This window comes from Octopus bimaculoides, chromosome 12 (assembly GCF_046866305.1).
Source record: "Octopus bimaculoides isolate indiv1 chromosome 12, ASM4686630v1, whole genome shotgun sequence".
Taxonomy (NCBI): Eukaryota; Metazoa; Mollusca; class Cephalopoda; order Octopoda; family Octopodidae; genus Octopus; species Octopus bimaculoides.
In genome coordinates, this window is record NC_142939.1 from 61,746,670 (window position 1) to 61,771,896 (window position 25,227).

Below are 25,227 nucleotides of genomic sequence, written 5' to 3' on the forward strand. Positions count from 1 at the left end.
AGTGTCTACGTCATTGCTTTGTCTGTTAGAAATAGAGGCCAAAAATCTTTCAAATCATATACCCTATCATTTATACAAAAACCAAGAAGACATTGCTCAGCAGATAGTATTTCGAGATGTAAAAAAGAGAGTAGGATCATGGTTGGAATGCTTTTGATCAAACATAGGTTAACTATATCAAGGCCTACTAGGAGTTCAACAACATGAACAATGATAATTCAATATTTAACATTCATGAATAATATGTGTACATAAAGTAATGGCTTTTCAAACCTGTCTTGAAGATGCCCTTCCATGATTTACTAAACCTACCTAAGGGGACATGATTCCATTATCATTATTATTTTTTGTAGCCCACCGAGGTCGACTTTGCCTTTCATCCTTTCGTGGTCGATAAATTGAGTACCAGTTGCGTACTAGGGTCGATTTAATCGACTGGCCCCCTCCCCTAAAATTTCGGTCCTTGTGCCTATTATTTTTGTCGCAAAAACATAATGTTCTAGGCATAGAGAAAGGATTTTACAGACAGAACTATTAGGAAACCACGAAGCCTCATGTTTTTTCAGTTCATCTTGTTAAAACTGGTGAAATAAGACCAAGATTTTTTTTCCTTCTGCGAGAATTTTGGCTTTTGAAATTAGTATGTGTCTGCAGGCTGTTGATAAGTGAATGCTAGCTGTTGTAGACTATAGTGATATTTGCTATATGTCATCAACTAATGTAGGTAATGAATAAAACCTCTTTGACAATATCTATAAATTTCTCGCCAGTGTGTTCTGCTTCCCTGTGAAGTTCCCATGCACCACTGTATTTTATTTACAAGCGAACGAGACAACCGCAATGTGGTCAATCGGCTCACAAAATATAACCAACCAAACTTCGTTCAAACTATATATTACCGGCTTTAATAAAGGATAAATTTGACTATGTATTTCCTAATATACAAAGTGTGAGGATATTCAACTTGGAACATCATTGGTCATAGGTCTACTCGATCATAGACAACATGGCACCAAGTACACTTCTCGAAAATAACAACTGCACTTGTCAGACAGCATTTCAGACCTACTGCGTGTGGATGTGATGGACCTTGTTTAAAATCCCGAATCTGATCACTCTAGTCAATAAATCAATCATCAACCAAATTATGTGACCTCTGCTCATGGCTTGCTCGTCAGAAGAAATTTAGCCCATTGAAGAAAGCAAAGCTGTAATTGATTAAATCTTGTTTCTAATCATTATTAAAATGTTATTTCTATGCCAATATAATGCTATGACATTCTTTGTTGTTAAGAAGAAAAACAATTTGTAGAATGAATCTTACCGGGTAATATTCGTTACAAATTGCACAAGCTCAAGATATTTTAGGATTCAGGAGAGACCTTAGTTGATTATGTCTAGAAATTCAGGATATTAGTAGTGAAGAAATCAAACCCGACAGAACTTCATAGCCAGTAGGATCGGCAATGGAAGCTTTCTCGATCAAATCAAACTTGAGTGAGAAAAAGGATATGTTATATCTAGCGGAAAAACTCATTTCATAACAATTTGATATGCTGCACATTTTCATCATAGCATATATATATATATATATATATATATAGATTTGGTGTTTGATATAAGTTTCTCAGGATCAAAGAGTTCACAAGGGAAATCAACGTTAAAGTCTAAGAAAATCGCGCATGCCTACTGATTTATATAATAATGATGATATTGGGTTGCTTAATAATAAAGCTGTATATTTAGCTTACAGACCAGAGTGAGACTAAGTTCAATTCTTTGTCTTTTCATCAACAGAGGCAACCATTAATAGTTAATCAACCATATTAAACACAAGACATGAGGAAATAACGGTCGTGGTTTTCATGGTTGTAGAGAAAGCATTATAAATGTAATAAAGTTCCTTCTATTGAGAGTCGAAATTGAGCTAAAAACTTTTACATATGATTCAGACAATGTATAACATTTTTTATTTTATTTTTTTTTATATAAAAAATGTCATTAAAGTATTTTATCACAAAGAGAGCCGAACTGCAAGCATGTATCTTACTATTTTCTCTTCTTTCCACTTTATTAATTTCAGTCACTGAACTGTGACTATATTCAACGGTTTTCTGTTTTTGGTTTGTTTTATGGGATCGAAGTGTCAAGTAGATTAGAGAAGATCCGTGACCTAGTTGTTACATAACTTGGCTCCCGCTCATGAGGTCATGGATTCGAATCCGGATCCGGGATGCACATCATTTGCTTAGTCAAGATACTTTTCTTCACGTATCTCTTGTCCACTCAACCAGAAAAAAGACAAGTCCTAAGACAGACAAAGCGGAAGTCAGAGTCAAGTTAGCGCAGCAGCGTTAACGAGTCAGTGGTCCATTTCAAATCTCAGATATATAAATATGTATATATATGTAAGTCTATGTGTGTGTGTGTGTATACTCACATATGTGCGTATGCATATGTATGTGTGTGTGTATATACACATACACACACACACACACACATACATATATATATATATATATATATATATATATATATATATAGAGAGAGAGAGAGAGAGAGAGAGAGAGAGAGAGACGCAGGAGTGGCTGTGTGGTAAGTAGCTTGCTTACCAACCACATGGTTCTGGGTTCAGTCCCACTGCGTGGCACCTTGGGCAAGTGTCTTCTACTATAGCCTCGAGCCGACCAAAGCCTTGTGAGTGGATTTGGTAGATGGAAACTGAAAGAATCCCGTCGTATATATGTATATATATATGTATATATGTATGTATGTGTGTGTATATGTTTGTGTGTCTCTGTTTATCCCCCCAACATCGCTTGACAACCGATGCTGGTGTGTTTACGTGCCCGTAAAATAGCGGTTCGGCAAAAGAAACCGATAGAATAAGTACTAGGCTTACAAAGAATAAGTCCTGGGGTCGACTTGCTCGACAAAAGGCGGTGCTCCAGCATGGCCGCAGTCAAATGACTGAAACAAGTAAAAGAGTAAATGAGTATATATATATAGAGATAGATATATATATATATATATATATATATATATATATATATATATAGAATATTTGTCTTATTTTTATTTCCATTTTGTAATATATTGCAGAGCAGACTCCTTTTCTCCCTCTCTTTCTCTACCTCCCTCCCTCCCTTTCTCTCTCTTAGACGCTGTCTTTCAACTTACACACGTACACAACATATACACGCACACATGCATGCACACACACGCAAAACGCGCGCGGGCGCACACTTACATATTTTGCTGTATATGCATACGTATTTGCATGTGTAGACCTATATAATGCATTTTTACATTCGATTTTTTTTTCATATATTTTATCATTAAATAATACATGGTTAATTTGGATAATAAAATACGTCTGTGTGATTTATGATTCTCAATTCGCAAAATAAAACCCAATGAACATCCATTTTTTCTCCCGTTTATCTTAAAGTGCAAGATGTTGATTTTTTGCCTTTTACAGCAACATGAAACAAAAAGAATTTTCTTTCTTTATTTAAAAGCTATCGTTATGTTAGATACACGTCATATATTACTTTTAAGTAATTAATATGAGAGTTTATCTTCGACTGATCTTTAGTTGCTTAGTTACCCATTCCTGTATATTAGCTAAAGGGAACATAAAGTGGATCCAGAGGGTTAATGATAAATTTAGTCGTCTTTTTTTTCACATTATGATTTTCTTATTAGCATCACTTCAAGTCTGCCTCGCGCCTATAGAATATTGTGGTCAAAACTCATCCGGGTTTTCAAGATATTTAGGCTAAAAACATTTCCTGAACAGGATGTCAGTTCATTGCATGTCTAACCCCAAGATATCTCTGCTACTCCTTTTCAGCTGAGTTTGCTGGAGCAATGTGAAACGAAGTCTTTTGTTTAAGAAAACAACGCGATCGTATTCAGCACCCCTTAACCACTAGGCTACACGCTCTAAGAGCGTCACTTTATTTTATAAATTCACTGACTAGCTAAGGAGTAGGGATGCGCATGCTCACTGCACCTTCTAAAAGAGTTCAGTTAAATTTTCCCCAAGTAACACCACCCTTTTAGAAAATGAAGAACACATTGGATTTTATATAACTAGAAAATCCATTCCTTTTCTTCCTCAGACTTCGTGCATGGTTGAGAAAAAAGTACAGACAAATAAACACAGCTGGAATGTCTGTGATTGCATGTTTCCTCATAGAAAGATGTCCAGTAAACAGATGACTTCAAATTCACCGCTACTTCACTTCACTATATATATCACCCATTTCATATCGATGATATATTTTCTATCATTGGAATATATTTGAAATAATAGAATTTCTTTAGAGGAATATTCCATCCTCATTTAATAAGGAAACGCTGAGTTTCCACTGAAATTATAATCGAAAGATGAATGACTCCCATAAGTTTACACACACACGCACACACGCACACATGCGCACATACGTTTGTGTATATATATTTATATATATATATATATATATATATATATATATATATATATATATATATATATATATATATACACAAACGTATGTGCGCATGTGTGTGAGCGTGTGTGTACGCAGGCGCGCGGGCGTGTGTGTGTATCTAATTGTGCATTCTCTGACGCTCGATGATGAACGGTTGTGTGATTAAGAGCTTTCCTTCGCAACCACATATTTTGAGGTTCGATCCCAACGGGCAGTTTCTTGGGCTGGTGTCTGCTGCTATAGCCATAAAATTGTCAGAACGGTTTCTGTAGTGCCAGAACATCACGAGTTAGCTGTTTTGTCTCGCATTGTAATTATTGCACTGCTTACTATAGTATGTGAACCAGCGACATTTTCGTCCCTAGAGTGATCTTTCTATCCGACAGTCTCCAACACAATACCTTGCGAGTTACGATATAAGCTGCACTTTTAAGGGTTATCGATACTTCTGTCAAGTGACGATAAGCAGATAAAAAAATAGTGAGTTGATGCGAAATGATAGAAGTCAAGTCCCAAGACAGAACGACTTATTAATTGCAGAGTTTACTACCAGTCTAATATCAATATTCAGTGATCTTTCGACGATCTTTGATTATTTTTTTGTCTTTCTATTAATTCCTCGACTTACTAGTGCTTACTATGAGACAAACAAGAAAATGAAGACTAATGCAGCTTGATAGCTAACTCCTACATTAAATCAACATTCCAGTTAAGTGTCTGTTATTACCTCTTTCCTTGACAGATATGATAGATTAATAATAATGCGTTGGGAGAAAACTGCATCAATTAAATTGATAAATTCATGTCTTCCTTCAAATTATCTGTCCAAACAAATATGATTTCTTTCACTGACACGAGGTTATTCACTTAGAGAAGTTGCTAATGGAGGAGATTAAGGGAGGCGTTTAATCGATTGAATTGACCAATCCATAACATCGTTTGTGTGCATTTGGTTAACCCTAGAGAGTTGATGACAGACAGAGAATAGAAACATGAACAGGTCGTTAATAGAGAAGGTAAAAAGAGAGAAAGACCAAATACAATTGTTTTACAATCTATGTCAATTCACTGGCGATATTTTATTAATGAAAGTGTGATATTTAAGCTTCCTATTTATGCTTGATGTTGTAGAGTGATATTCTAACTTCATAAACTATGGGCGCTGAATCCATCGTTCACAGCTGTTCTTATATTTAAACAACAAATAATAAATTTGCTGATGTGTGCGAAGCTTTGCCAATAACCACAGTGGTGCGATTTTCATACACGTTGTCTTCGGGAGACTTTGTCTCCAAGGGCACTTTCCGCAGAGAAGGTCTTTGTACGTCTAAGTGTACACGAAAATCTTAAATACGCACATATTTTAAACATTGCTTCTTAGTGTGCCTCTGGTTAATAAATTCCAACTTAAGAGAGCTTTTTCACGCATCAGTAAATTTGCTATTTAGTTCGGAAATTTAAGAACATCAGTTCTTATCACGCTATGAACGATAGGTTCAGTGTCTGCAGCTGATGAAGCGTAACGAAACAGAAACGCGTGTCCTATAGTCCGATGACATCATTCATCGCCCAGCTGAATATTTTCCCAACAAAGGTCATTCCGTTTTTGAGTGAACACTAACATATTAAATATAATCGTGCACACCTATATTTTAAGCATCATTAGTAAACCTGTATTTTTAAACATCGATACAAATTTTGTTCTCAATCGAAAATGAAAATTATATTGCGACATATGCTTAAGGAAAGTATGTATTTTTATAATGAGAATTATATAATGAATTATATAATTAATGAATTATATGATTATTTCATTATATAATGAAAATTATATAATCATACATAATTTTGCTAAAGAAGTACAGTATTACATTGGTTCTGTTATTCATCTGAATATTTTTAATTTATTTTCAGTTCCATCCCTTTCGAGCCAACGAATGAATCAAGTGTCTATATGCTCGCTCTACATGTTAGAAATAGCAAAGAAATCTCCTTCAAAGATATTCTGTATTACCAAATGGACAGGTATTAGATATTTTCGTCTCTCGGGTGTTGCAGCACACCCAATACGACAAACTCCATGCACCACTGCTAAATAACAGCAACATTCGTCCTAACCAGGACTACCACGTTATGTTGGCAAATAATCTTTATTCTAGAGTACTATTACTGAATGTTTCTCGCGAGAGATTTAGAAATAATAATTTTTTCTATTCATTAGTATGTGAATGTGTGTCACTTTAAAAATTATAAATTTCGAACTAGCGTTTAGCAGTGCCATCTCTAGCCAAGCTAGCTGACGAAGTGAAACAACCACGAGACCGCGGTACGCAGATATTGCTTTGTGCTGAGAGGTGATGCTAAACACCTTTGTTCGAAAATATAAGGACACAGATAGTGGGTCGTATAACCAGCTGGAGACGAGGTTTCCTGTAGCTAAATAACAGTAACATTCATCCTAACCAGGACTGCCACATTATGTTGGCAAATAATCTTTATTGTCTCTCTCTCTCTCTCTCTCTCTCTCTCTCTCTCTCTCTCTCTCTCTCTCTCTCTCTCTCTCTCTCTTTGTGAGTGCGCGCGCGCAAATTTATGTCAACACAACATTTTCAAGGTAATCTAAATTGGTGAAATTCTAACTGAACATCTAAAAAAAATTAGCTGTTAAAAAACGCTAACAAAAAGAAACATCGAACCAAATTTAACTTTAGTCCTTCATTCAATCAAGAGCAACGTCATTGAATAATTAATTTAGTTTATAAAAATAAAATACAAAAAAATGCCATAATACTTCCCTATGTTTTTGACAATTTGAAATCTACATAAAAGAAAAACCTAACGAAGTAAACAAGCATATTTATCTACTAAAATTGATGATGTCACTGCATATTTAAAGAACAAAAACTGCAGACAAGAACTCTACGTTATGCTTAAAAGATAACTAAAGAATAAAGACTACAGATAATAATTCTACGTAATGTTTAATAGAAACTTACATACTTTATGTCACAATGATTAATTACCCATTCATTTATTTATTTAAGATAATAAACCCTTCTATAGGAATTAGCCTTATTTTATGATAATTTATGAATTATCATATTCAACAACATATACAACCACCGTGGATCACACTGGGTAATTAAAAAATAAAAATTACAGAAAAGACAACGAAATATCTATTTATTCATTATGATAAACTCTTATATAGGAATTAACCTTATTTTATAATAATTGAAAAAATATCATAATAAATAATAATATATACGATTATTGATGACTATGTTAGATAACTAAAGAATAAAAATAACGGATAAATTACCTATTTATTTTTATACTATACCCTATTAAAGGAATTAAGATTATTATATAATAATTGAAAAATTACTATAATTAGTAATATATATAATTCTCGTTGGATAATTAAAAGAATAAGAATTATAGATAAGAATTCTACATTATGCTTACTTGAAGCTTAGATACTTTATATCGCTATAATTAATTACTTACTCATTATATTAAGCACTTTAATAATAATGAACCTTATTATATAAGGATTAATTAAAAGGCTACTATAATTAATAATTGAAATATCTGAATGTCTTTCTAAATTTATGGCAACATTTTAGAGTTAAGTGCCCATTAAAATTCAATAAAACTAATTTAGAAGTAATTGTAAAATATATTTCTTCGAGGCAAAGATCACAAGTAGAATTATCAATGTTAAATGATGGTGCATAACTAATAATGGACCACTTTAAATCATGTTTAAAATTCTTATCCTTTAAATTCCAAATGCATTTACTAAGATTAGTAAATTACTTCTATATTTAAAGGAATTAGAATGATTATAAAATCTAGATTTCCAACTAGTAGCAGAAAAACCAATATAGCAACACTTACGATGTCTAGTTATTACTTCACATTAATATACTATATTCTTCTTTAAACACTGATTTCCTAAAGGGCATCGACTTTTGTTTACACAACTGCACATTGATTTGTTCCCTTGTAAACTGTCTTCATAGTTATAAGAATTTCTACTAGCATATGTCTGTAAAATAAGTATTAAGGTTGGATTATAATTATCATTATTATTAGAATTAATATTAATACAAGGTATAAGACTAACTATAAAAAAGTGCTTTGTTATGTAACGCCGGAACAGTGCGTGAAGATAAAAAGCAAACTACAAGATGAAAAGGAAAAGAAAACAAAACACGTTTTCAGTTTTACTTTGTATTTCTATATTTAGGGGTTATGAACCCTTCTTCAGGACATTTGGAAAAAAAGCGATCCGTAGAAAAGTCATTGCTCTTGATAAACCCCTGCCGCAAATGTTTAACGCGACTTCATTTTGTCGCTTATACAACGCTCACAAACCAGTCTTGACATTTTTTCATCTTCAGGTTATATTTTCCATATCTACCATCTCTGGAGAGTACGCGTATTTAGATAACCATTCTGTAATATAATATCCTGTTATCTAATACCCAGCACGAAACAGATTGGTAACATCGGCTGAAATGGATTTGTATCATGGTATATACATATGTGTATATAAGTGTATATATTATATGTATGTATAGAATCTTCCGGAGATACAAAAATATTCCCAAATTACGCAATTCCAAAATCTAGAATCATGAGATAATGATATAATCTACTAATTGATAAAACAATGTTAACTGAGACATAATAAATTAGGTGTAGGTGACAAGAGACAATTAAGATTTTAATTATGTATCAAGTTTTTATGACACCTTGAGCAGATACTCTGCAATATTGTTCATCGTTAATGGGCCGCTTGTGGTTTCAGGCAACTATATTTAACCGGAATCGAAGTTAATGGACGTATGTGTGTATATATATATATATATATATATATATATATATATATATATATATATATATATATATATATACATACATATATATATATACATCATATGTATATATATGATGTGTAATTGGGGGTTTTTCACTTAGCTAATAATAGGTAATAACATTTCTGAAACATAGGCACAATTGCATATAGAGTTGGAGGAATTAGAATCTGTTGTATCTTCTATTGAGGTCGGCACAAAATCATAAATATTAGAGGAGGAAGAGGAAGAGCAGGTAGTGGTGGTGAAAAAGGAAGGGGCGATCTACGAGGAGGAGGAAGAGAAGGAGGAGGAAGCGGAGGAAGAGGAAGAGGAGGAAGAGGAGGAGGAGGAGGAGGAGGAGGAGGAGGAGGAGGAGGAGGAAGAGAAGGAGGAGGAAGAGGAAGGAGGAGGAAGAGGAAGAGGAGGAATAGGAAGAGGAGGAGGAAGAGGAGGAAGAGGACAACGAGTGGAGACTAACTAAATGTTGTATGAAACTCAGTACTTGACTAGCAGTTCTCAAGCTAAAAAGGGAAAGAACGCTTCCATGTAGTGGATAGATTTTCTACAAATAGCAACGAAAGCTTCCACAAAATCATGCTCCACATTGTCTTAGAAATAAATTCTAATTGGTACTTTACAGTGGTAAGAAACTCTCAGGATAGCTGAACAGCACAAAGTCTTCTGAGAAGAAACCCTTCTCAGGCAATTGTTTCGGCCCTTAACTTCTTACATTTTAAGGGGGCGGGTCGCATTCATGTCATGACTACAGATTGCCCTTCTGCTGACACTTTTTAGCTACTTGGATATTGGAGACTCGTGCGTTTAAACTGTTTGGAAATTTCATATAGAAGTAACTCCTCTCAAGTTAACTCAGCTTTCAAACTTATTACACTTAAAGAAGAAATAACGTTAGTTGTCATGGAAGCGGTGAAACGTCAACGCTATCACAATGACACACTTAGAGTTACTTCCCTTGGCATTAAAATACAAATTTTATCGCCTTCAAGCGGTATGAGAATCATTTTTGTTCCTCCTCGAAAAAAGTCCTCAGTACACTACATAAGGAAAAGCAAACGTGATAGTCTCTGAATGGCTGGAGAACTTCTGATCAATGCCCTATTGTGTTACAATTGAACTTATGCTAAACAAAATCGGGAACAACTAGGTATATGGTTTTTGCAACACTATTACACGAGTTCAGGCAACACTGCAGGTGTGTATCAAGATTATATTAAATATCAAAAAAATAATTATACTTCGATAAACATTCATAGCTTGTATGTAGTTTTGCGGGAAATGTCATGCGCATAAATTTAAATAGTTGTTAGCAAGAATTAAATCTTGGGGAATAGCCCTTTAAAATGAATAAATTTACAAGAATTAGCATTTTCTTTCGTCTTCAAGGCAGGAAACCTAAATATTCTTTACTTACTTTTCTTCTTTTGAATTTAGATCTAAATTCATTTTCTGGATGTTGCAGGTCGAAGCTTATACCACGTGACGATTTCTTTCCTTTACCTACATTTGCTGATAGGAGAGTTCCCGGCGAACTTTTCCATTTGCAAATCGAGTTCTGAACAAGAATTGCATCGTATATTTTTAAAGCAAATCAATATTTACTTGCAAAAATGTGTTTTGTAATGCATAACATCGAAACATACACATACACACATATATATATATATATATATATATATATATGCATGTGTATGTGTGTGTGAGTGTGTGTATGTGTGTGTGCAAGTATACATGTATACACTATCATATATGTAAATATATATATGTAGTATATAAACGCTATAATAAGCGCAAACATATCTGTATATAAATGCCTAAACATTGAATATATATTTATAATTAACGTTCATATATACATGCATAGATTTAAATACGTAATCACTCATAATTACTCATGCACGTATGCAAACACCAAACGCTTGCGTGGCAGCTTATATTCTACATGTGTGCGTGTGTTTCTGTGTATGTGTGTGTACGCGAGAAAGTATGTGCGCGCGCGAGCGTGTGTGGTGTATATATATATAAACGTGCATTTGTGTATGTATTTACGTGTATATATGTATATATATATATATTTATATATGTACATATATATGCATCGATATATATGTGTGTGTATGGGTTTGTGTCTGTGTGCGTGTGTATGTGTGTATGCATTTATTTATATAAGTATATATGAATAATGTGTAAATATAGGTATATATATATATATATATAAACGCCGTCTCAGTGGTTATAGGCACATCCGTATTCCTGTATACATATACACATGTAGATATCCATAAGTATATATACATATAAATATATACACACATGTATATATATCCATAAGTGTGTGTATATATAAATATATCATGTCGTCTAAATGGCTGTAGATAAACATCAACTTAAAAGTTAATGAAAATCTATTTTGTGTTCGTTTTTTATTTTATGGTCGGTCGTGTCAAGTTAATGAAAAATAAAATCTATGAATATCAACGTTAATAAAACTTACTTTCAGATATTGAATTTTCTCCATACCTCCACATACGTACACACACACACATACACACACACACACACACACACACATACACACAAACACACACAGACACCGATACACACGCACGCACACACATACACACACACTACAGCTTAATTTCTTTTAAATGGTACTTACAGCGGTATTTTCATTTTCATATCGGCTAAGAACGAATAGAGTCTCTGTTGCTATTTTTGAGACGTTATATTACATGACCTCCAACTATCCCACCTCCCTCCCGGCCATCGCTGTCGTCACCACCAGACTTTCGCATGCTATTGGTTGTTTCTCATACTTACAGTTCCTTATGCAATGTAAAATATATAATACCATATTGCGTATTAGAAGCTGTTTTAAAATTTCGTTATAAATTTCATCTTCAAATAAACATTCTGTTTGTATGTTGGGGTGGGTGGGGTTGTTCTTTTTTTAGACATTTGCAATGTCTCGAATCCCCACCTTAGACGTATGAACGTTGTTTTTACTTTCGTTTTCTCTAATGTACAGGATCACTTGACGAAGTAATAATATATATGCGCGCATAGAGACACAGACATAGATAGACCGATAGCTAGCTAGCTAGCTAGCTAGCTAGCTAGCTAGCTAGATAGATAGATAGATAGATAGATAGATACATACATACATACATACATACATACATACATACATACATACATATCGCTTATCTTTTACTTGTTTCAGTCAATCTGTTGCAGCCATTCTGATATACTACCTTAAAGACAGAGGCAAGTGAGGGAACAACAAGATGGGTTAGTTTGAGCTCAGGAAAAATGAAGAAGTCTCTGAAAAGGTATTTTTCCATGTTGTTATTATTATTATTATTATTATTATTATTATTATTATTATTATTATTATTGTTGTTGTTGTTGTTGTTATTATTATTGAGATCACTGCCTGGAATCGAACTCGGAATCTTGAGGTTAAGAGTGTAGGCTACTAACCCCAAGATTCCAAGTTCGATCCCAGGCAGTGACCTGAATAATAATAATAATAATAATAATAATAATAATAATAATAATAATAATAATAATAATAATAATAATAATAATAATAATAATAATAATGATGATGATGATGATGATAATAATAGCAACAACAAAAACAACAACATCAACATTTCCCCAAGACACCTGATGAAGGCTGGAGAGTATATCAGCCGAAACGTTGCGTTAACAACAAACAAGAAAAGGACAAATATCCGTCAATTGTAAATAATATAAATTCTATTTAATTTTAATAATATTTTCTGTCCATTTTCAATGTCATTCCTAACGTGAGTGTGTGTGTGCACGCGCGCGCAATGAAATCAGACGAAATATCTTAAATTATGTTGATCTAAAGATAATATTGAAGACATTTATTGTATAGTCATAGAGTGAAAGTAACTTCGTCGAGAAATAGAGAGGACCAATGATGGCAGTCTCACGTAGACCGAGAAAGACGGTTCTGCAGATTCTTGCTGAACCTGCACGCCGGCATGCACACCCACGCACACAACAAGGTCTCAAGCAGACAAACGCAGCCTCCGTAACGAACTAAGTCGAAAGTCATTGAAAAGTTTGCAAGTAACAACGAAAGAGCTTTGACAAGAACAAGATAAATGACTTACTGTTTAACCAAATTAAACAAACAATCGATTAGTTAGTTGGATATTTAACAAATTGACTAATATTAAAAGAGTTTATTTCAACACACGAATTAACATAATGAATCTTGCAAACCACAAATTATCTAACAAATTATCTGCACAAATTATCTAACATTATCTAGTTATTATCTAACATGTAATGTGCCATACATTAGCTCACTTCCTCCATCAAATCGACATTGCTTGAACCGGTGAACGGTTTGCTACACGTCAGATGTCGAAGTGATCGTAAAACAACATGAGATGAAGTGTTTTGCTCAAGAACTCAGTGCTCCACCCTGTCCAGGAATTGAAGCCACGATCTTGCAATCGTTAGTGCGACTCCCTAATCACTAAGTCATTCACCTTTACATGATAACCAATACCGCATGTTATATAACATTCAACATCATCGGTGTAATGAGAATTAATTGCATCAAATTCACTAAACGAAACCCCTGTGTTGCTAACAAATTAAAGATTCATGAAATCTTGTTTAAACGGTGTTAAATATTGAAAATTGGGCATTACTGTGCGGCATCAAAATATTGTGGAACGAAATGTTCTTCCTGCAATCATAAAACACAGTAGAAAATTCAAGGATTAAATTAACTTTTTGTAGCTGTATTATGTAAGTTTTGCCAAGATATCTCAATATGCACAATGTTGAGTCAGCATTTAAAAGAGTCCACTTATGTCTGTCATTCAAACATTAATGATTTCAAGAGTAGTGACTTTGTTGTAGTGTTATATAATCATCATGACTACAGAGCCAGTAGTAGTAGTAGTAGTAGTAGTAGTAGTAGTAGTAGTAGTAGTAGTAGTAGTAAGAAGAAGAAGAAGAAAACAAAAGAAGAAGAAGAAGAAGAAGAAGAAGAAGAAGAAGAAGAAGAAGAAGAAGAAGAAGAAGAAGAAGAAGAAGAAGAAGAAGAAGAAGAAGAAGAAGAAGAAGAAGAAGAAGAAGAAGAAGAAGAAGAAGAAGAAGAAGAGGTGAGAGAGAGGCAGATAGAGAGGGAGAAAGAGAGCAGCAGAAAGGGAGATCATAACTGAATGTTGAACAAGCGTTTGTGAAATGTCGGTGATTGAAGATTTGCCAATCACTTTGGCGGACGTAACACTGGCTATTATCTAACATGTAAGATTGTGTGATTTATATCACAGATCTAAAATTTCATGCGCATAATAACTATGTAGATATTAAAGATAGTGAAGTGGCAGTATCGTTAGAGCGTCGAACAAACTGCTTTGTGCGTATTTAGTTACAGCTCTTTGCATTCAGAGTTCATGCACCATTGAGGTCAGCTTATATCATTGTGGTTATGCAAATCGGTCTAACTTATTTAGGAAAGTCATGATATATATCGACATAAATATCTGTTGACCATATACCTCTCTTTCCCCAGTAATGCAAAGTAGGGTGCCCACAGTCCACCCCTACTTTTTCTCTGTCCACAGAGAAACAAAAGATTATTTGTTTACATTTGTCCACAGTTATTAGATAATACATCAGAGTGATGCGTAAAATTTGCAAAGTTTTTCATCAGACATTCCTTTCTGTATATTTCGCTTTATGCAACAAACTTTGTTTAGTGACTCATTAAGTGTGTATATGTTTGTGCGTGTATGTGTGTTTTCTCGTGTATGTATGTATTTATATAGTTCTCCTTCCTGTCCCTCACTATACATACATACATGCATACATGCACACACACACACACACACACACTCACACACACACACACACACACACACACACACACACACACACACACATATATATATATATATATATATAACCTGTAAGTAGCAACTACTTCATCGTCAATAGTTTTTCTTTCTTTCATTTGATTGAGTAAGTATCATGATGTCTGTTTTTCAATCACCAATATTACTTAATCAATTCAGCCATTGGAACGAGAACCAATACAATACTGTCCTTCAGGCATCGTTTCATGATAATCGATATTCTTTCCTGTTTTACTTTTGATTCAGCAATATATTTCTATCAGTTTCCTATAGAATATTTCAATCGGTTAAAAGGTAATTAATATTTATACGCTTCGAATAGCACAGTAGTAACGTTAGCTTCTCTGCCGTTGCTAAAACATTTAAATATATGAATAAAAATTATATATTTTATATTTCATTCAGGTAAACAGACATATTTAGACGTGTATGAGTATATTTTTTTCCTTTGGTGTATCTATAAGTTCTGTTCTACTTCTGTTGATCTCATCGATATGGAGACTCTAATTCTAATTGAAAGAAGTCTTCTTACACACTTCCTTTCTTGTCCATCAATCGTAGTGATCCCTTTCCTATTGAACCTTTAGATTTTTTTTTTCCTAACATAATACTCTTTTCTATTCCACAAGCCCTCATTACCTTTCTTTGACAATCAGTGGTTTAGTTTGATTCACTATTGATCTTCTCTCTGTCCACGATATTCTCAATAATCTTTTCCAGCACCATATTTCAAATTCATCAATTTCCCTTCTTTCATGTTTGTTAATCGTCTAGCTTTCGCATCCGCGCATCATTACTGGATATACCATTGATTTTTAACAACTTCGTCTTTGTTCTTTTTGATACTCCTTTATATTTCATGATGTTCTGTAGTCCCATTATGATACCCTTTCCATGAGCTGTTCTTTTGTAATTTTATCTGAACATCTTTTATTTCTTTCAGCTTTGAATCCCACACTCCATAAAGAAGCGAAATTCATACATTATTTTCACTATCTTCCCTCTAATCTTAAATTACCTTTAATTTGAAAATGCCATAACATCTTGATGACAACAGGAAGAAAAAATCTATCCCGCAAGAAACGTGAGAACGTGACACGTGACTTGAAATAAATGCTGGTTGTCGACTCGCTATTTCGTGTAACCATCATTTGCACTGAAATTACAGAGGTAATACACCCCTTTCATAGATTCGCACGTCGATGAAATCATACAACAGTTTAACAACAATAACGAGCCACCTCTAAGACACTGTTGGCTCGTCAACAAGCGGCGCAGTTGCGTAAATTTTGGAGAATCAGGACTGCTCCGGCCTATTCTACACTTTCTCTCTGCCGTGAAGAACGAAGGAAATGAGGAAGCAGTTGTATTTAATTGCCACAGAAATGAGTGATACCGCAAACACTGCATTGTGAGGTCCGAAACTAGAGATTTAACGTAGGCCCGAAACAGAAATAGCATCACGGCACAAAAAGGATCAATACATTTTATAATGATAAGCGTTTGTGAGGCACGAATAGAAGCCTTTAAACTAATAAGGAACAAAAGTGGCAAGCTGACTAGAGAGCACAAACAAAGCAAGTTCCAAACGAGAATATCCTTTTCCTATATTGCATTTTTCGTACAAATTTAAAATTACATGTGCATGCACATGCATATGCACATCATTGGATGGATGGCTGTTGAATCATTTGAGATTTTACAGGCTTACATTTCATCTTCCATAGTGTTCAAAACTCAGCATCCTCACAAAGCAAGCTTGTTAGTGTTGCCACTTTAGTCAGCGACGATCCGATTGAGTACAGGCTGCACCGGCTAACATGATTGGTAGTAAGATGCTTCTCTCACTCTCTCTGTCCCTTTCTTTCTCCCTTCTCTCTCTCTCTCTCTCTCACTATATATATATATATATATATATACACGCACGAACACATGTATATATATATATATATGTGTATATATATATATATATATATATATATATATATATATATATATATATATATATATATATATATACAAGACATAGATAGAGGTAGTCTAGCCGTGGTAGAGGAGTTGAGTGACTGCTGAGTAGAGATCATCCGAAAGTGCTAGATAGCAGTAGCTTGAGACATAACAGTGGATATCTACTTAACCGCTACACGACTGCTACTCAACAGTCACTCAACTCCTCTACCACGGCTAGACTACCTCTATTTATATGTCATGGGCGATCCTACTTCTTCGCTTGGGACGTCGACGCAACATATATATATATATATATATATATATATATATATATATATATATATATATATATATATATATAACTTATATATATATATATATAGGGATGTCCCACAACTAGATGTATAGCTTCTCACTCGTGAAAGATCGATGCAGGATGTGTCGAAACGATCGTTGTGAGCAATAAAGTTTCCCGTGATTTCTACCTCCCGTCGCTATCATTTGTTTTATATATAGATATATACCATTTATATTCTTATATTTGTCTCAGTCATTTGACTGCGGCCATGCTGGAGCACCACCTTTAGTCAAAAAAATCAACCCCAGGACTTATTCTTTGTAAGCCTAGTGCTTATTCTATCGGTCTTTTTCACCGAACCGCTAAGTTGCGAGGGATGTAAACAAACCAACATCGGTTTTCAAGTGATGGTGGAGGCACAAACACATACATGCATATAAACAGATATATATATGTTTATACGTCGAGCTTCTTTCAGTTTCCTTCCACCAAATTCCCTCACAAGGCTTTAATCGGCCCGACGTTATAGTAGAAGACACTTGCCCAAGGTACCACACAATAGGACTGAACCCGGAACCATGTACTTGGTAATCAAGTTTCTTACCACACAGCCACTCCACAAGTATAAAAGGAACCACATCAACAAAATAACCCCAAAATATCCAAAAACATATTCTACATATGTTTCAATATAACAATATTTCAGAATCATCAATAATTGTAACTTTTAAAGATGTAATATGCGGTATATTGTCGATCTCTTCAGGAAAATTAAATGTATTTTAGTGTTGAGTTACTAAATGACTTATTTGAGGACTATGTTTAGTAATTTTCAAATGTAAACACACTGCTTTGAAAGAAGCAGACTTCGTGTGATTAGAAATTTATCGTTTGAAATTTAGCTAGTATTGAACGTTAAAATGCTACTAAAGTTTCAAATTTATTTCAAAACATATATGTATTATATTTATATTTATAAAGGTTTATGTAAGGTAGTTGGTAGAAAGGCTGATGTAGCTTATCGTGACGGGTGTAATATACAAAAATTATATTGGGAAATATAAATAAATGTTGGATGAATAACATTGGTGTTATTTAAGGATTTAATTAGTTAGAATATAATTTCTGGTGTTCGAAGAAAAATATTTTGTATTTAAAATATAGGGTGCATAAAAAACTATATAATACTCACTTACGAAATGTTGCTAAATGCTAGAGAAATTCTCTAGGTCAAACTTTGAGCAACTGGTGATCTCCCTTTATTTCATACATATGTGTAATTATTTCATTAGATATTTTTAAAATGAAAAATAGCTTGTGTTTCACTTTAGTAATATGTCTGTAACGTTATATGGATAAAATAGATATCAATATGTACATTCAGGTTAAATTTTCATATTTATGTATTGAAATATATTAAAAGTACCAATAGTCATAAATGCGAGGTTATAATATTTCATAAAAATCACGATAAATCCTTCAAAATACAACATTTATGTAGAAATGGGGTTGTAGTAAAAAAATAGATATCAATAAGTACATGTAGATTAAATTTTCATATTTATATATTGAAATATATTAAAAGTATCAAAAGTCATAAATGCGGGATTATAATATTTCATAAGAATAAAAATAAACGATAAAGCTTTCAAAATACAGCATTTATGTAAAAATTGGGTAGTATTGATTTGGGGTTTATTCAATGTTAATTAGATTTATATTCTATTTAACGATGAGATAGATATTATGGATTAGTAGCAATGGTTAAAGTAAAATTAAAGTAAATTATTAAAGGGCATAATTACAAAATTATGAGATCAATAGGTTAAATTTGTATATATATTTATATTTATACTTATATCATATATATTTATATTTATATATTGGTGTTAAATATGGTTTATATAATGATTGTTATCATAAATAATTGTACTATTATCAATTATATGTGTGTATATATACATAATATATTATTTGCATATATCAAAGACATCTATTAAACACACATACGTATGTATGTATTATATAGGTATATATATATATATATATGCGTGTGTGTATATATATATATATATATGCATATATGTATATATATATATATATATATATATATATATATATATATATATATATATATATATATATAGATATATACATATATATGTATATGTATATATATATGTATATATATATATGTATATATATATATATATATATATATATATATATATATATATATATATATATATATATATATATATATATATATATATATATATATATATATATATATATATATGTATATATATATATATATATATACTACCCCCACAGGCCTTCATCTGGATTGAAAATAAGAGATAATGAGAAAATTATCACTTGATCCCTCGTTATCACAACCAACGAAATTCCGGTTGAATTACACCCTAACTGCGAAAAATATAAAGAAAGGATACATTCGATAATATAATTGTAGACATCACAAAAATAACGGATGGTCACAGCTAGTATGCCTTGAACGTAGCTCTGCTTAGCCAGGGCTTATCTAGTGCCAAATAACAATAAGAACAACAAAAGGCAACACTCTTTATCACACTGATTCAGTATGTACATCGAGTCAAGATGCAAAGGAAGAAATTTTTCACTGAAAATAATGGGAGAGTGTTGTAACATCTAATATAGTTCATAATGGGAGAGACGTACTTTTCTTAGTAACTGCCTCACTTTAACGAAATCCTGCTACCCTCAACTAGAAAGCTTAATTAAGGAAAGTATATTGAGAAATAAACTCGTTCTGACTAAAGGCAAATTCGGATGGTGTATAGACACGTTCGTTAAGAAAGCTTGATTGGATAGCAACACGAAAAATAAGACAAAATTAAGTCAAGATATGAATACAATTTAGAAGTGTTCTGTTTGGTATGAAAATTAGGGAGTGTTGAAAGAAATTTCTAGCATACAAATGTAATGTTCATATCGCATTTACCATCAAGTGAGATGTTTTTACGCGTTAATACAGTGTAAAACTTAATCATCTTCACGAGTACAAACAGAGAAACTGTGAAGCAGATGCACAGGTGCTGGTATAGTTGTGCTTAAAACGTTCCTTTCACGACCACGTGTTTCTTGGTTCTATCCCACCATGCAGTACCTTAGATATGTATCTTTTACCCTAATCTTTGATGGGCCAATACATTCTAAATGCAATTACTCGGACTGGAAGTGTAGGCGCAGAAATGGTTGTGTAGTAAGTAGTTTGCTTCCCAACCATATGGATCTGGGTTCAGTCTCACTGTGTGATACCTTGGGCAAGTATCTTCTTCTATTGCACCCAGGCTGACCAAAACCTTGTGAGAGGATTTGGTAGACGAAAACTGAAAGAACTCCGTCATATATATATATATATATATATATATATATATATATGCATATGTATGCGTACATTTGTGTGCGTGTATATATATATATATATGTGTGTGTATTGTGTATGTGTGTGTATGTTTGTGTATGCCTTTGTCCTACTAAAACCTTCCAGGCGATGCCCCAGTATGGGTACAGTCCAATCGATGAACCAAGTAAAAGATCTAATTTCCCAAAAAATGGAAATGTTATGTTCTCTCAACGATATATACTTTCTATGCCGTCAACAATATGCGCGCGCGTGTGTGTTTACATAATATATTCATATACGTGATAATGCTTGCTTTTACGTGAATTTATAAGTAAAAATCAATTTAATATTAAGCTGAATGATTGCTGAATACTTTTTAATAGAGTCATGTTTATATATTATTTCAACAAGGAAAAGGTTGACAGTGACTTCGAAGTTTCGGCTGCTCCACCGTAATCATTTACGTCAGTAAAGTTTCGTCTACAGTTACAATATATTCCTCAAATTTCGGGGAAAAAGAACAAAATTTGTCCGAAAATTCTTTTTAAAAACTATTTGTGTATTTTTTGTTGTTGGCATTTTTATTTTATTTGCTTATTTTTTACATATGAGTTTCATACACATGCGCAAGCAGAGCTCGCATTCATCCCAGCTCATAGCCGAAAGCTTGACGCATGCATGATCATAGGTTGCTTCCAGCACCGCCGACAGCCGAAAATTGAAACTTTAACGCATATGCAATGAGACCTTGCTTCCTAATACAACCAATAGTCAGTTGCCTAAAGATTCACACATGCACAACTGGACCTCGCTTTCTGTCCACCTGATAACTTCCGGCACAGTCCACACACACACACACACACACACACACACACACACACATGTAGTTTCCGTCCACCAATTTCATCCACAAGGTTTTAGATTGGTGAACTCGGACCTATGGCAGAAGACTCTCACCAAAGGTGTGGCGTAGTGGAATTGATCCCGAAACCACGTAATTACGAAGTGAACTTCTTAACTACGAAACTATGCCTGCGCCTGTGGGAATATTTCTGATAATAAATTGTATCGTTGCTATGCTTACTATGTATGAAGTTCGGTAACTACAAAATATGACGAGGTAAATAACCTACAGACTGTAATTGCTTGCCACAATAAGTCAGTGAATGAACGATTTACAGACATGTTAATTCTAAACAATTTAGAAAATCAGAAAAATAAAGGATTTAACGCTTGTCAAGGAGAAATTATTTGTTATTAGCCGAAATGAAGAAATTTTGAAAAACAATTTTTTTTTTTTTTCTTTCCTGTTAAAAAATTAAGAATAACATGCTGTGGAGGAATACAAGGACACACGTTTCGTGATGAGGCTGAATGTGAACTTACTGAAAAAGCGAAATAAGTAGATCGAGCCAACCTTCTATATTACTCAGTAATTCTATCTCGAGTCCAAGGATTCATAGAACCTTTTGCCCGGTTGTTATGAAGTATAAGTGACCGAGACTAGAATTCCTTCTGATAATAAAACCAGTATGTCACAGCGTTAATTATGTACAGCTGAGTGAACAGGAGCAACGTGAAATGAAGTATTTTGCTTAAGATCATAACGCATAACATGATCCAGAAATTGAAACTACGATTCTGCGGAAAGTGAACGCAACACTTTAACCACTAAGCCACACATTCTGCATTCTGCATTACTAATGTTTGATTTTAAAGTATGCAATAAAAATCCTTTAAAAGTGGTTCTGCTTTTAAAGGATTATCATCAACTATTTAAATCGATCAGTCATTTAGTACTGTTCTTTTGAACCGAATTAAAAATTAGATTACAGAACACGTGTATGTTGTATGTTGCCGTTTTAATACCCGAAAATTTTGATGTAAATTGTTTCTCTCAAAACTTATCTGTTGTGCACTCTGGTGAACCTGGATTTAATGATGTTTCTGATTATAGAAGTACTCAGGGTATTTGGCATTTAGCTATAAAGAATCTCTGAGAGTTAGATTATTTTAGAAAAATTTTGTTGCTTAAAGGTTTGGTAGCGCTGCTGTTATAGCAAACAAACTTAATGGCATTCACGTAAAAATTAGAGACTATCATAGCAAATTTTTCTCAACTGTTATTTTAAAACTGGCATTCCGTCGGTTACGACGAGGAGGGATCCTGTTGATCCAATCAACGGAACAGCCTACTCGTGAAATTAACTTGCAAGTGGCTGAGCACTCCACAGACATGCGTACCCTTAACGCAGTTCTCAGGGCGATTCAGCGTGACACAGAATGTGACAAAACTGACTCTTTGAATTACAGGCACAACAGAAAATAGGAAGTAAGAGTGAGAGAAAGTTGTGGTGGAAGAGTACAGCACGGTTCGCCACCAACCCCTGCCGGAGCTGCCCTATTCGCCAGATTTAGTATCTGCAGACTTTTATCTCTTTCCCAATATGAAAATGCAGCTGAAAGGTCGCCGTTTTAACACTGTTGTCGAGATCCAGAGCGAATTGCAGAAGGTCTGCGACTTGCTTACGGAAAATGACTTCCAGGCTGGATTCCAAAAGTGGCAAAAACGCTGGGACCGGTGTATTGCTGTGCAAGGAGCCTATTTCGAAGGAGATAGTATTAAAACTTAGGTACATAAGTTATTTTTTCATTAAGCATAACTAGTCCGGGAACTGTTTCACACCACCTCGTATTTGTGCAATAAAACTTTCACCTATAAACGTTTCTAGCGTTAATAACTCAAAGAAAGTTTTAATGTACAGCTTTTGTTTCAATAAATTGTTTAAATAATGAAGAATTTAGCGGTCACTAATAAGCTGATGCTTCGAAGGAATTTACAGAAAATAATTAATGAAAGCTTTAATTGAAATAGCTTTAAAACAGAAACTTTCCCTCATAGAACCAGGAGCGGTCTTAGTTGGATTGATACCAAAAAAGGACAATGCGTGGAAAATTAATTGAAAATGTTTAAATACGAAAAGGAATTTGAGCCTCCGGTATACACAGTTAAGATAGTATTTAATTAAAATAGCCATGTGTGTGCGCGTGTGTGTGTGTGTGTGTATCATACTTAATGTATATTCGACAGTGCGTATACATTGAATATGAAGCATAGATGGCTATTTTAATTAAATACTGCCTCAATTGCATACACCTGATTGTTATTCATCCGGGCGGAAATTAGCAACGCTGATGAATGTTTTATTCACTTTTTCTTATAATAACGACGACGAATTTTCTTCCGAGCATGTAGTTGGCTGCGAGTATGCGCCACTAAAAAGTCTCAAAAAAGGCCTAAATGCATCTGGTGCTCTTGCTGGCCGCTGCTGGAACGAATCCTCGTCCTTCCCTGTGATATTTATTATATTTTTAACTCAGTACTTTCATCAGATAATATCTCAGGATAAATACTACAATGACTCTATCGACAGTGAGTATACATCAAGTATGATACATAGCTTGCAATTTGGACTTATTTTTTATTCACATCCTGTAACTGTTTCTATATAATATAATAGAGGTAAGGTGACGGATCCTTAATAAATTGCAACTTCCCTTATCAAACCTTAGGTTGAACTTTTAACTCAACACGTCAGCAGATTTCTCTCGTGTATATCAGTAAACATTCTGTTTTGTTCTCTCCGTATAATTATTTCTAATTATAGTTTTTAAAGCTTCCTGTATCAACAATAATTTAACTTCCGAGAAGAGGCCATTGTATTGGTTTCAAATTTTAGCACAAGGCCAGTAATTTCGGAGGAGATGGAAAATTGATTACATCGACCCCCAACGTTCAACTTGTACTTATTTTATTGAACACGGAAGTTTGAAAGGCAAGTACAACTCCGGCGGAATTTGAACTCAGAATGTAAAAATGGACGAAATGCCGCTAAACATTTTGCCCGGCATGATATCGATTTTGCCAGATGTCATTATATTCTTTTCTACACTAGGTACACGGCCCGAAATTTTGAGAGAGGGGGCCAGTCGATTAGATCTACCTCAGTACGCAACTGGTACATAAATTATCGACTCCGAAAGGATGAAAGGCAAATTCGACCTCGGTGGAATTTCAACTCAGAACTTAAAGACAGACGAAACACCGCTAAACATTTTGCCCGGCATGCTGTCGATTTTGCCAGAGGTCATTATATTAGCGCTAGAACAAACAGAGAAGACAGTATACTTGTGTCCAGAAGTTGAAGTGTACCCGTTAGTGATAGAATGTCAATTGACCAGCCCTTCTCTGGATGCAATCCACAATGACAGTGGTAAAAGCAACAGCAGTGTCCCAGATGTAGACGCA